General features: G+C 30.5%; 1 protein-coding gene across 3 annotated transcripts in view; it reads left to right on the forward strand.

Moving 5' to 3' along the window:
• The first annotated feature begins 2,856 nt into the window (after positions 1-2,856).
• Positions 2,857-14,644, forward strand: part of LOC142320111 (uncharacterized) — a 470,415-nt gene continuing 458,627 nt past the window's right edge. For all 3 annotated transcript variants that reach the window (XM_075357791.1, XM_075357793.1, XM_075357792.1), the window contains exon 1: positions 2,857-2,989. The gene's annotated coding sequence lies outside the window, so the exon portion shown is untranslated. The remainder of the gene's footprint in view (positions 2,990-14,644) is intronic.

Consider the following 14,644-nt stretch of genomic DNA (forward strand, 5'->3'; position numbering starts at 1 on the left):
CTGTCATCCATTATTTAAGTGTTAGGTATTTCAATAAGGAATATTTATTACTTTAAATTAAAAACAAATAGTGGTAAATTCGTTTAGAAAAAACTGAGTAAGAAAATATCTGTGCTAAAGTATAATATTTGTTATTTTATCTCGGATGAATGGATATTTAGAAAAAATAATGATTTTGTAAAAAGAAGTAGAATGTACAAAATTCAATCAAGAAAACGATTAGCCAACGAAATGTATTTAGAAATTTCTGTACCTACGCATTACGAAGCAGAAGACGTGTTTTGTACCGCTGAAATATCATTTTTCAACTGATTTTCATGAAATAAAAACAGTTTTGTAAAAAAAAAAAAGGGGGATTACAAAATTCTTTTTTTTCTATACATTAAGCATTCTGTAGAGATCTTAGAAGAATGGATTCAAACAGACTTACTAAGTGAATTTTGACAAGAATAATGGTGACAAGACGAAGTTAAAAGATTCAAGCAAGTTAAAGGGAGTCTAAAGGTAGTAAACATAAATTTGATGGACTTAAAGGACAGAAGGGTGCTTAGAAAAAGGATTTTAGAATTCAGATTCAGATTCAGAAGGAGAAGAAGGAATGCGCTAACCTAAACTGGTCGGAAAAAAGAAGGAAGCGTAGTGAAAATGACGGAGTATTGGAGAGCTAAAAAACTAGCCTAAAGCTAACTATTTTATGTGGCCCTACAGTGACCGGTGACTATAAAAGAAAAAAATTTCGATTACAAAAAGTTTAGATAGAAAAATTTAATATGTTAAAAGAAAATTTATTTCGGAATATAATTAAATCACACTAACTTTCTTACCGCAATTTATTATGAAGCAATTCATTTAAACTTGTCGGTAATGTTGAACTTATTAGCCAAAGTATAGGAGATGAGCTCACTTTAAAAAGAATATCAAAGAAGAAAATGTGGCTAAAAGAATCTGTAAAAAATGAATTATGATTCTTTCAATATTATTTCTGATTAAACAACAGCGATAGTTCAGAATTAATTCATGTAGAAAATTACAGCATAACCTGGTGTTAAAGAAAAATTAATTTATAATTATATGGAATTAGTTAAATCAATTCTGGAATACAATTACGTACCTAATTGTTAAACAGTTTCATTATACCTTAGAATAAGATTAAATTAGATGTTACACAATTAATCTTATTATTTATTCATAAAAAATGTATATTATACACGTGGTAAAAATTAGTACATAAAATTGTACTTCATTAATAACTTTTGATAATTTTTTATATTTTTTTTTTTACAATCAAAAGTTAATATTTATTAATAAATCAATATATTTAAATTAAAAAAAAAAAAAAGGTAAAAAAAGGAGATTAACTCTGAATCGAACAGATGTCCCTTTCCCTTTTAGGATTCAAATATTTCATTAATTAAAACTTCGTTTGGCTATAACTCTGGGATCAATGAAAATAAGTACCTCTTATGATGTGTAATTGGAAAGCTCTCAATAAGGGCATATTACTGCAGTTAAGAAAAAGTCAAAAAACAAAATTTTGTTGGATTTTGGGCTTTTTTGGACGCTTTTGGTTCAGTCGGTTTCAATTAAAACGGAAGGTGTACAAGTAGATGTTACAGCAGTCCTAAATCCAAAATTTCAACATTCTACGGTTAATGGGTTTTGAGTTATGCGAGATACATACGTACGTACAGACGTCACTCCGAAACTAGTCAAAACGGATTTAGGAATGGTGAAAATGGATATTTCCGTTGAAATCTGAAAAGCGAAATTTTTCGCAATCACAATACTTCCACAATACAATACTTGTACGAATTAAAGAAAGTATTAATTTGGTTACAATTAATTGTCAAATTTCGGTTTTGATCACAATACTTCAGTAAAAGGAAGTATTGTGATCAAAACCGAAATTTGACAATACTTCCTTTACTTCGTACAAGGAAGTAAAAATATTAAAAGTATTTCGTTAAAAATATAATCAAAGAATAATTTAAAAATTTTAATGAATATAATATTAATAAATTAATGTTCATTTACATTTCCGCACTATTGAATAACGCTCTACTTAAAATGTCGCCGCAGATTATAATATTAACTGCAGTTGTCAAGCCGGTTTGGAAGATATCACCAAAATAAAAGAAATGCATTAGTTATAGAAAAGAAATAATAGCAGTAATGAAAGATGGAAAGAAACACTTCTTTTTATTTTTAATATTCATGGCGTGTTTTAGGACACACGTATAAATCTAGCAGCTTTCTAGTCATGGAGTCTTCAGTCTTACAAACCAACAATTTATTTTCCTACTGTCAAAAAATATTAATTAGGTGGGCCACACTAGTGACGATATTACGATAAATGAAAAAAAAATTGTCTATATTTTAATACGTGTACCGATTAAAAACGTAAACGTCTGATTTTTTAGTAAACAAAAACATCTGATTTTTTAAATAAAATTATTACATAAAATAATAGTTAACATAATTCTTTTTAATAATTATGAATCAATGTAAAGTAAAAATAAATACAGTAAGTATCGTTTATAGTGACATCGGATATAATGACCAAAAACTTCGTCTCTTGATATGTTTGTTATGCTGTTAAATATATAAATACAGTATGTGTATTGTTTATAATTACATCGATTATATCTAATTTTTTCAACTGCAATAAAACATTTTATCGCTTATAATGACGGACGTAGTATATCTACATTGTAGCTACAGAAATATTCTGACGGTTAAAATGAGTCACCTTTTCCTTTTTCCGTGCATGTGTACTATAGTTTTTGTCTTTCTTATCTTCTTCCTGTACAGATTATTATAAACTGAAGCAGCCACGTTCAGTTGTTATAAATTTTTTGCTGTAAGCGTATCATATTGTGCGGGTAACGTATTTTATTTTACGTATCCTGTGTAATTAATTTAATAGTGATTTAATTATACCTTAGCGAAAAACATTCACGATAGAGGAAACGGCGCACATTATCTAGAGGTAAGAGAATAGTGAAACTAATAAGGACATTGTCCAAGAATTAGGTGTAAGTCATTCGGCGATATGGAAAAACCGTGAAAAATTTTGAAACAAATTCTATGAATTTAAAAAATTACGGCCTAGTCAGCGTGATGATGTAGACCAAGCGCTGTTAAAATGTTATAAATATCAAATGACAAGTGATATCCAATTAGCGGCCTTATATTGCAAAGTACGGCGAACGATGTTTCTGAAAAATTCGGTAAACCGTATTAAATAACTTCAGCTTGACTACAACGGTTCCGTCAGCGTCACGATATCGTGTCGGGAAGAATCGTGTCGCGGCGAGGCCGCTTATTCTTATTCAAATAGTGGATCTGAAACCGGTAGGTAAAATTTGACCAAAATTAAAAGACGGCTATTCGGACGAAAAAATTTATAATGCTGATGAATCAGGCCTTTTTTTAAAATTGACGCCAGATAGCGGCAATGAAGCCCGTTTGCCGGTTTCTAAGTTTTACCGAAATTGCTAATGAAGAAACAGAGAGTGTTTATTTTGATTTAGAAAAGAACCTTCAAAAACTAAATTACAACACGAAATGTTCGAAACAAAGCAAAATAACCCACTTTTTGCAGAAAAATTAATTTTTACAACTTTTACTCTATCGTACTTGTATTTATTGTTGCATATTTTTGTTTTTTTATATTATTTTATTACGGAAATAAATTATTACTATTATTTTACTGTTTTACAACACCCGTGTAGATGGCATACTAAAGTCCACTAAGCTAAACATCGGTTATTTTGACTATCGGTTATAATAACCCAAAATCGTCTTGGAAGTCACTATAAACGATATTTACTGTGTATACTAATCAGCTTGCGAAGATTTTGGATTTGTATAAAGAATAAATCGTTTCAAAAGGAACATTCAATTTTTGTTAAAAATTGTACAATATATTAAATTTTGATATTCCCAAGGACATATTGGCCAATCTGTCTATTTATTATGGTTAGATTTTAATCTTGTCAAATTGTTTCAAATGGTTGGCTTTATCCTGGGAATTTTGGCTCCGCAACAATGTTGTGTAGCAATAATTATCGATCACGGGCAATCTGACATTTTAGAAGACTAGAAAAGCAGAACGAAAATCTACTTGAATCCTTCTTTGCAAATTTTATGTTTCTGCAAAACTACGGTTTTCCTTTCAAAAAGAAGAAGGTGCGAAAAAAGAATACAGTGTGATCATGTCGCTCTGGATAGGCCACTTAAAATTGTCCTTGAAAAAAGCAACCTGTCCATTAATCAATTTCTGCCTGGGAGTTCAAGATCATCTCGGGTAATGCCATCAGCATGGTGCCTGGTCTCACCCCTGCATCCCCTTGTCCGGAAGAGAGTTCTATTTTGTCATTAAAAAAATAAATTTATTCAAATGAATTAATAGAATAAGTATGTGTTATTGTATGTATGGTGTGTGAATTTGTGTGTTTTTTTGCGTATTTGTTCAACAATGTGACTTAAAGGTAAGCTCAATTTTTTTATCTTATTTCTCATTATTATTATTTTTATCTGTGTATTACAATAAGGTGTTAAGGGTAAGGTTAAAGTGAATGTCTTTGGTATGAAAAAACGAAACGATGCTTGTAATTAAAAGGATTGTAGACGGGTTCTGAACACATTGTTTCATGCTAAAATCCTTAGCCTTAACGTGATAAATATTAACGAAATAATTTTGTTCACTATTTTTCCCTAATTTCCCTTATGTTAATACCACTTATATTAATTTCCGTTTATATTAATACATAATTTTTATTACAAATACCAAAAATCTAATATTTGGTAGGGAATAACAGAAAAGAAACTTTGTTTTGTTTGGATAATTTTAAATTTAATTTAAGTTTTCCATAGGAAATTTGTCCCATCATCGCGGACCAGATGTTGAGAAATCCCGATGAAGACCGATATTTAAAAAAATAAAAATTTTAACCAATCCATACGTTTATATTTATGAATGTGCAATCTTTGGTGAAAACCTCCTATAGGGGATTAAGCCGGAGTTTGAAAAAAGAGGTTCTAAGCAAATTTCCATCGAACGTTCCAATCTACAATATCTTTCGATAGTTTTATTCCAATGAAATACCAAAATAAATTTTGACTCTACTCCAAATTACATTTGTTTTAATTGTGTATTTATCTTTGACGGAAAGTGTTTTGATATGCGATTGAAAACCTCTGAAAAAATTATAATTTAAATTTAAAAAATCACTTTCGGCAGGCCGGAAGGCGGAGGTAGATTTCACCGGTGCTAAGTAGGGAATAAAAAATAGTTCCACCTTAAAATTAAAAAAAATTCAAATTTACTCAATATGATAATGGTTGCGTGTGAAAAACGTTTTTCACATGTTTAGCATATGAGAAGCCCCTCTTCTTACAATTCCAGCAAAACTGTTTATTCCTTGTCGTAAGGGTTGGTCATATCAATTTTTTTTCAGATAAAAGTTTAGGTAATGTTTAGATGACTAACCACGAATTTAAACAGATTCGATACTGTGCCTATTAAGGGAGAGATATGATTTTTTTGTCTTCGAAACCCCATTTTTTCCACCCCCTGGGCCAATGGTCGGTGATATCAAAAAACGTTTTTACTTTAATTTTTTTTATTTTTTTTTAGGCCCTTGTCCAAAAAATAGTGGGAACTTTAAAGGAATTCGATGTTTTAATTAATAAGAAAGTGTTATAGCGACGTTTTATTTTTTCGAAAAAAACCCCATTTCCACTCCCATGGTCCGATTTTAACCGTTAAAGAAATTCAACCGAGATTTTTGAACAAGTAATTTTTACGGAACAATTTGAAAGTGATTGGCACAAAATTACGGCAAGAGTTTTTTCATTTTCATTTAACATATTTGAGAAAATTTGACGAATTTTTTATTATTTGATTTGTGTTATTAAGTAAAATAAATGTTTATATTCAATTATTTCTCGATGATTTCATATTTGTTTTGCATTAAAAAAGTTCTATCATTTAGTTAGAATATTAGTAGAGAAATAAAATATTTAATATTCAATATACAGGAATAAGATATTAAACGGTGTATATTGTTGTGTATGAGAAAATGAAGCAGGAAAAATATATAACAATCATTATCCCGCCTTTCATACATATTCGTACTTTTTTGATTCGGACAATGTCTTTTTGAAGAACTATAAATAAATAAATAAATTGTTGAATTTTGATTTTCGATTTTTGATGTTTTCAAGTGACTGCAAACTCTCGCCTAAATCTTAACAATTTTATTGTTTTGGGAGTTTGGATTTTAATAAAAAGACAATTTTATTATCTGTTTTTCTTTTTTATTCATCATCATAACTGAAAAACGACTGTTAATGTTTATATACAATTACTAAGTTACAATTCTCATCTTGTTTACAAAAGTGATTTTAATGTAAAAGGCGGTAACGTTTTTTCCATTCATCCAGATCTTTTATTCCTGGTCAGGTACGCTATTTTTTCATTCGATACCAAAAACTGATTTCTTTATGATCTATTGCCAGCTGTTACAGGATGGCAGTCATAATAAACGGAGTATAAAGGAATTAATTGCCGGTGGGATTTCTCTTCTTTGAATTATACTCTTAGATGATTAACAGATCTATTTTTTGTTCCGAGAGAACAGATTGTAGATATTTATTTCTGTCAATAAAAAAATAGCGAGAATATATTAGGATAACAATTTATGCGGCGATTTTAATCTACACATAAAAAAGAAAGAAAATTAGCGATTCATTTATTTTATGGAAAAATAGTACAGATTTAAACTTAAAACCGAATCATCGTTGTGAAGTGCAAGAAACAATTCATATATATTGATACGATAGCTATGCGATTTATTAATTAGAATGATTTCATAAATATCTCTGAAATACTTTATGTTAAGTACTTCATAAATATTTATATATGAAATATTTAAAACATATGATTATACTCGATTGATCTTGGTAATAATAAATGTATAAATGTTTACCTATAGAATATTATTCGTAATGAAATACTCTGTTATTAGTTTTAACAAAATTGAAGTGTGAAATAACAGTGTTACATCGCACATATCGAACGGATGAAAATTTCACCAGTACGACAAACGAGTAACCGATTATTCATAAAAATAGAAACCTCAGTAATGCTAATGAGTTACAAGTAATTTTGTTTTAAATTTTCAAAGAAAGCTTTAATTATTCTCCTACTATATTACACTTAATTTAAGCATTTTACTTAAAAAGGCAAGGATATATATTTTTAACTTTCCCGAAATTTGCATAAAGTTTAAATATTTAAAACCTCTCCGAAACGTTAAAATTATCATCTCGCGTATTTTTTTTTTATTCGTTCACTTTTACGTTTAAAGATAAGTAATTTAAAAAAAATTATAATTGTTTGTTAAATCAGCTGTAAAAATAATGTGATCGTATTCTTAAAAAAACTTTGTCAAATTTATAAATAAAGTAGTTTAAAAACAAATTAAATTTGGAGTTATTTGTAATTTTACATTTATTTTAGGTTTTATACTTTTGATAAAAGTTAAAAAATATTTCTATCCTGATAAAGCATAGAAAGTAAAAAAAATAAGTAAAAATTATAGTAAATAATTTGAAACAATATTAATGCATTTCTATTTTTATAAGTTGGCGTTTGTTATCCGTATGATTCTAATATGATTTAAAAAATTTTCATATTCTAACCACAAACGGTTCTTTCGGAGAAAAGAATAATAAAATCTTATATATGCTTAAATGTAAAAAAAAATTAACATAATTTTTATATCATTCGGATCAGCTGACAGATGATCCACGTTTATATTCCACTGTGGCATATACATTAACTTGGAAAAACGATTAAACAGAACGATTTAAATGACATATAAATAAAAATACCTCACAAAATATTTTTCTCCTCCAAATTCTACTATGAGGCCGACGAAAATCTAGTACACAACTAGATTGTTATAATTCACCATTATAACACAGTAGCTCTTCCGGTGGCGCTTTATGCTTGTGAAACTATCTTTTTCCACTTACTTAAAACAGAAAGGCGAATTATTAGAACTTGGATAAGTCAAAGTTATCAAAAGGATGGAATCTGGCGAATTGCCACAAATGAACAGTCTACAAATAAGTCGACCCGATTCTCAGTACAATGAAAAAACGAAGGATTTTCAATTTTTTCCACGTATTAAGAATGCCTGAGAACCGAATTCTAAAACAACCGGTCACAAGGAATATTAAAATAAAAAAACCTGTGGAAAATATGTTGGAGAAATCGAAAGAGATCTTCAGGAAACTGGGTTGAGGGTTGAGGACGCCTGTGTTAAAATGGAAATTAACTAAGCACTTCAAAACAGTAGATTCAACGTTTAAAAATTAGAAAAGCATAACATTAGAAAGGACACAGATGAAGTCAGGAAGCAACGATCTGATAGAATGAAGAAATACTGGAAAAATCGAAAGGCTAGACTAATACAGAAATTCAAGAAGACTGAAATATGGATGGTTCAATGTGGCCTCAAAAAAAAAAAAAATGTACTGTCATTTTGATGGAACCAGCTTTTGAAAATCTGTTTTATTAATCTTTGTTTTTAAATACGATAGATGTAGCTTCCTCAAAAGAGAACGCTTTAAGAAATTTAAAAAAATTCATTATGAATTAATATCATATTCATATTTTATATTTTAGTTATTTAAAAAAAATAAATAAAAAAACGCACGAGTAAAAAGATTCTAAACGCACGAGTAAAAAAATATTCTATCAGTTTTAAATATTTTTGGCTTATAACATTTGCTAGAGTTCTATCGCATTTAAAAATAAAAATTAATAAAACAGGTTTTCAAAAACTGTTTCAATCTAAATGACGATTCAATTCAAGAAAAATATTTAAAAAACTGGGTTTGTTTAGCTGTTGTTTACGCAATATATTTTTGAAATAAAAATTTGTGTACCAGATTATCATTGGCTTAATAGTAGAATTTGGAAGTGAAAAATCTTGTGTGAGGTATTTTTATTTGTCATTTAAATCTTTCTTTTTAATCGTTTTTACGGGTTAATTTATAGACCATAGTGGAATGTAGACATAGATCATCTGTCAACTAATCCGAATGGTGAGACATCGCTTTTCTGGAGTTGTATACAAACCTCTTCAGAACATGGGCCTCTGGCATCCTCAAGCAGGACCCCAGAAAATCTTGCAGGAAGCTGATTAGAGACAAAATTGTTGCCAATTTAGCCGAGGACTCAGAAAGTGATATTGAAGGTGATATTATGGACTCTTAACCGAACTCCTCCGTGGAAGACTGCATCTATACCTCGTACAGGCTTGAAAAGCCCTTTCATCCTTCCTAGTGAATGTATGACTAATTAGGTTATGCTCACGAAAGCCCACCGGGCCGATTTAGTGATTAACTCGTCATCGCAAATCAGCTGATTTCGAAGTCAAGAATCCTAAGGTTCAAATCCTTGTAAAACCAGTTACTTTTATACGTATTCGCATACTAGATTTGGATACCGGTGTTCTTTGGTTGTAGGGTTGCAATTAACCACACATCTCAGGAACGGTCGTCCTGAATCTGTACAAGACTACCTTCATACATATCATACTCATTCATCCTCTGAAGTGATACCTTACGGTGCTTCTGTAGGCTAAACATAAAAAGAGAGAGCTTTTGCTCACGATCCAAGTCTATAATCTTGTTGTCTACCCCAACGTTCTTTGAGGTAACACGAAGTTGTTTCGCGCCTACCACCAGCACACTATAATCATCCTACTATCATTTGAAGTAGTTCATAGGCTCGTATTACAAATCACCTAGATGGTAGGGCACATGGAAGTACTATGCTACTGATTAAAAGTTTCTTCATACATCACCATATCTCTAGATTCATCACGGATAAAATTCAGGCGACCTCGGTTGAAATCCTGGGCTGGATGGAGCCTAATAGATTATCTGCAATCTACTGTCCTACTTGCCACGCGATAACGGATGAATTATTTTCGGATTACTTTGCAACCCTAGGTTCAAAATTATTCGCAGAGGGAATTGAAACGTTAAGCATCCTCTATGGGGTTCTCGATTCACGACCATTCGAGGAAGAACGTTGAGTTCTTCCTTGACAGTAAGAGTTGTATTGTCAACTTGCACCTTCGATCTCAGGATTATAGCCTATGTACTGGTCAAAGGATCCCACGAAGATCGGACGAACGGACTTGTTAAACGCCTGTATTAGTTCAGGCACATCATCTCTATACACCTCGACTAAGAATAGTTACGAGTCAACATCCGACCGTTAGCTTGTTCTGCTCATCTTAAGTACGACGGTGATAAGAAGAAAGAAGTCGACTGTCCTAACAACAGGAAAGACTGGGACTCATATCGAACCTGAATTTTAAAGTAATTCGTACTTGTCACGTTGAAATGTCTGATGACATGGATTATGCAACATACTATTTGTCCTCGGTCATGCGGGAAGGTAATCAACATCTGAAAAGAGATCTGAGCGAAGAGAAGGCACATATTATCCAAGAGAGGTGATGACCTGATTACTTCAATAAGGTGACTTAGACGAACGAACGTGGAAATGGTAGAGAAGATCAATGCGAATCTGAGGAAGATTTTTCTTCTACATGACGGAGGGTGTTTTATTGAATTTTTTTACAATTTTGTTTGCAAATAACAGGAAATAATTGACTTCTTGGATGATCCAATGACAGTAGCCCTTCCGATTGGGCCCTTTTCAACTACGGTGGTGCTGCAGGTAGTCAAACAGGGGCAACGTTCAAAGAAGGCTTTAACTTGATTACGCATAGAATGCCGGTTATGCTCCAGTTCAAGGCAACCAAGCACATAACATACATTTTCAATGGCTTCGTTCGGACGTCGCCCTCGAATTATGTAAACTACACAGGTATATGAAATGTTGTAAATTTTTTTTTTAGACTCTACTAAGGTTGATTATCGTGAATGATAAAATTTTATTACCGTAAATCATAGTTTCAAAAGCAAATGAGATTCAGTCGCTTTCTATCATTATAAAATTTAATAACAAATTGCGAACAATTTCCGGATGATAATAATAGCGTTTTATACAGATTTTATCTGACTAGCGTTTAGAAAAATCTGAAAATGAAGACTAATTTGTAATATTTTTAATGACTACTTTTAATGATTTCAAAAAACGAGAAAGTTTTCATTCAATTCAACCTGTACTAAACGTTTTGGAACCGTTTTTTTTTTTTTGGAAAGGTGGTATTTTTCCTGGTGGTACCGAGTAAATTTATCAAAATCTGTACAAACATTTTTAGAAATTCAGTAAAATGAAAAAAAAAAATTTTTTTTAGGTTCTGATCACAGGCTTCTTCGAAGGGTGTACTTTGTGCTGTCCTGGGTGGGTTATTATCAATAAAAATTAAAAAAACATTTGTTGCTTTAATAAAAGAAAAACCCCGACAACATAATTTCCGGCAACAAAGAAATATAGTTCAAAATTTTTTAATATTTGGGAGAAATCATAACACCGAAGATAATTGAAAAAAATGGGATGAAGTATAGAATACAAAAATGGAAACCGTCTATCATCCCATGATGAACATTTACAATAAAAAATCTATGTCATATAAATCCATTGAGGTACTATAAAACTGTAATCTTACTAGAAGCACTATGTGGGGAAGACCTGTGTGTCTGAAATTTTTTTTCAGAACAAGAAATAACAAAAAGCAGAAAAAAGTAACTTTAAGAAAAATTTATGAACCAAAATATGAAAATGAAATTTACAAACTGAAAAATTAAAAAGAAATTTATAAATATACAGAAAAATAGGGTACTTAATCCGGAAAAGAAGATTACAGTTTTATGGAAATTTATAAAGAATGAACAACCAAAGACTGACAAAACAAATATTTAATTTTTACATAAACAGAGCCGCAAAGAAAAACTGGTTTAAAAATAATAATAACAGATCTAAAAACATTAAACATTTCTAAAGATCTGTGTAAAGACAGAGATAAGTTTAGAAAAGTGATTCGAGAATCTAAGTTTCCAGACAGAAAGAAAAAGAAGGATATAAACCTGAATAGACGGATGGAAGAATGGCGACAACAGGGGAAAAGAATGAAAATATTTTGGGAAAAGAAAAAGAAGTCAAACTATGCAAGCGTGATCCGTAGTGGTCGCAACGAAAGGAAAACAAAAGAAAAAGATAAACCAAGTTAAGTTGGCAGTACTTATGCATCTCTGCCGCAGCGATTTGCCATCATGTGATTTATTTATTCATTTGTTAGACTCCAAATCACACAAAGATTTTAGTCTGTTCATTTGAATTAGAGAAACATATGTTTGTCTTTGGAAAAAACGTTTTTGCCAACATCAATTGCAGTTTGAGTGTAATAGTGCTTTGTAATTTGTATACCGTCACGAGTATAACAATTAATGGAACCATTTGTCGTTCATCGTCCCTATATTAAAGGCTTGAAAAATCGCCCTGAGAAGAGCAATTGAAAGGTCATCTACATTTTTCACACGATTATCAACGGGTTGTCAATTGAATTAAAACAGCATTTGGTTGCCCTCCAGATTCTAACTGGTCTATCACAAGCAAATGAATTTCATAAATATACCCGTAGTTCCTTTTATAAAATTTTTATGATGGATATGATACGGTATAATACTCACGATACTTTAACTAATTTTATTGCGAGTAAAGGAAAATCACAATTGACATCAGTTGGAATTACGTCATTTGGTGGTTTTCTTTCATACGTGGTGGCTTCCCGAGAAAAGTCAATTGCAGCATTATACATTCAACGTGTAGTACACAAAATTTTCGTCAATTTTAACAGACTTCAAAAATAGGAAGTTATTAATTCGATAATTGTCAGGGCATAACCTTTGATCAGAAGCTCATTTTTAACGATAAATTAGTTGCTTGCGGCGATCCTGTTCCATTGCTTAATTGTATAGACTAAAAGGAAAACATATAATGGGAATAAAACTTTCCTGTTTTGTTTCAAGTAAAGTTCTTTTCTCTTACGAACAGTTTGTTTTGTAGGTCTGCCTATATCTCAGTTCCGTTGATGTTATAAAACTGAAAAGAGTAAAGTAAAAGCTTAAAAAAAAACATTGAACTGACTCCAAAAAAATATACTCCCCGCAAATATCTAATTCTCACTCTTTATTTGTTATTTTTTCTAAAGATCGTAATAGAGTCGATCTATACGCTTAATATGCTATATACTCTTTAAAATTTATCACTATACGTTTTATAAAGCAAAATAGAGGTTACTATACACACCCTCGTTTGCGCGAGCACTTACATACATACCCAGACGCAACATTAATAGAATAAGTTTCAAAATTTTTTTAACTCGGGGACCTCAAAACGACAAAACAAGAAGGGGGTTAATTTCTTATTAACCAACAGTAACTCTTACTCTCTATTGTTTACAATACTTTCCCTTTAAAAACTATTAATTGCGATCATTAAAGTTGTTTAGAATAAATTATCTGATTATAATTACGTTTCTATTAGTTTACAGTATAAATGCAAATTATTTTATCTAAACTCAACAGTTGATATCGTGTCTGAAATCTGTGCCCTTAAACAGACATAAAATAATGTAACTCTTGTGATATAATGCAAAGTGTCATAACATCCTTTTGTTTTAAACTACTTTAATGATAGTTAAAATCACTAATGATGGCTTAATTACTATGTTAAATAATAATAAACTAACAGTGTTCATTTTTTAATTATCATTTGCTCATAAAATAATAATTTGCTTTTTTATTTTTTATTCCTGTTAAGTTATTCGTCATTTATTTTCGTATTACATAATTTTATTTTACCGACAAGAAAGTAAAATTTGGATTAATAACGAATAAAGAAACAAAATTAAATATTATAGTGCTGATTTTTAAAGTGTTTTTTATATTTATTCTGTTGTCAAAAGTTAGCGAATTTTCAAGGTAACTGATTATTTCTTTCTTAAAGAAAATTAAAAAAAAAAAAACAAAAAAAAAGAAACGAAACTTAAATGCAAAATACAATTTTAGCAAACTAATTAAAAAAAAACCTTCGAAAAATGAACATTCAAATCTGTTAATCCATTTAGTTGTTACCTAGAAGAGCAACTAAAAACTATTAAATTAATTATAATGTTTTATTTAATAAAACATCCCATGTGCTAATTGAAACTTTACAAATCAAACGTAGTAAAAAAAAAATAAAACATAAGAACACTTATAATGAAATCTAAAAGAAACGAAATTAATATAGGCCTGTACTTTTACTTTCCCGCTTATATAGCGCTATAGCTCTAGAAGGGAAAGTATTATAGTCGGTCGAATTTGGGCATATGCGGTTATCACCGGAACTTGACGTTTTTACACCTAAAAACCGGATGGAAATTTTCTGGATATTCGTATGTACGTATATAATATGTTCGGTTTCGTCCTCTAAATCACCTTGTATCTCCAGAACTACTCGACCGATTTTGACCAAACTTGGTCAGATTACTTCTATATATCGGGCCTTGATGCCATTAAATGTTCAATTTAAAAGATCAAGGGGGGTGAAGCTTTAGAGCTAGATGACTCTGTGTCCCGAGATTTCGCCTAATTAGGTCAC

Source organism: Lycorma delicatula, chromosome 2, assembly GCF_047948215.1.
Source record: "Lycorma delicatula isolate Av1 chromosome 2, ASM4794821v1, whole genome shotgun sequence".
Taxonomy (NCBI): Eukaryota; Metazoa; Arthropoda; class Insecta; order Hemiptera; family Fulgoridae; genus Lycorma; species Lycorma delicatula.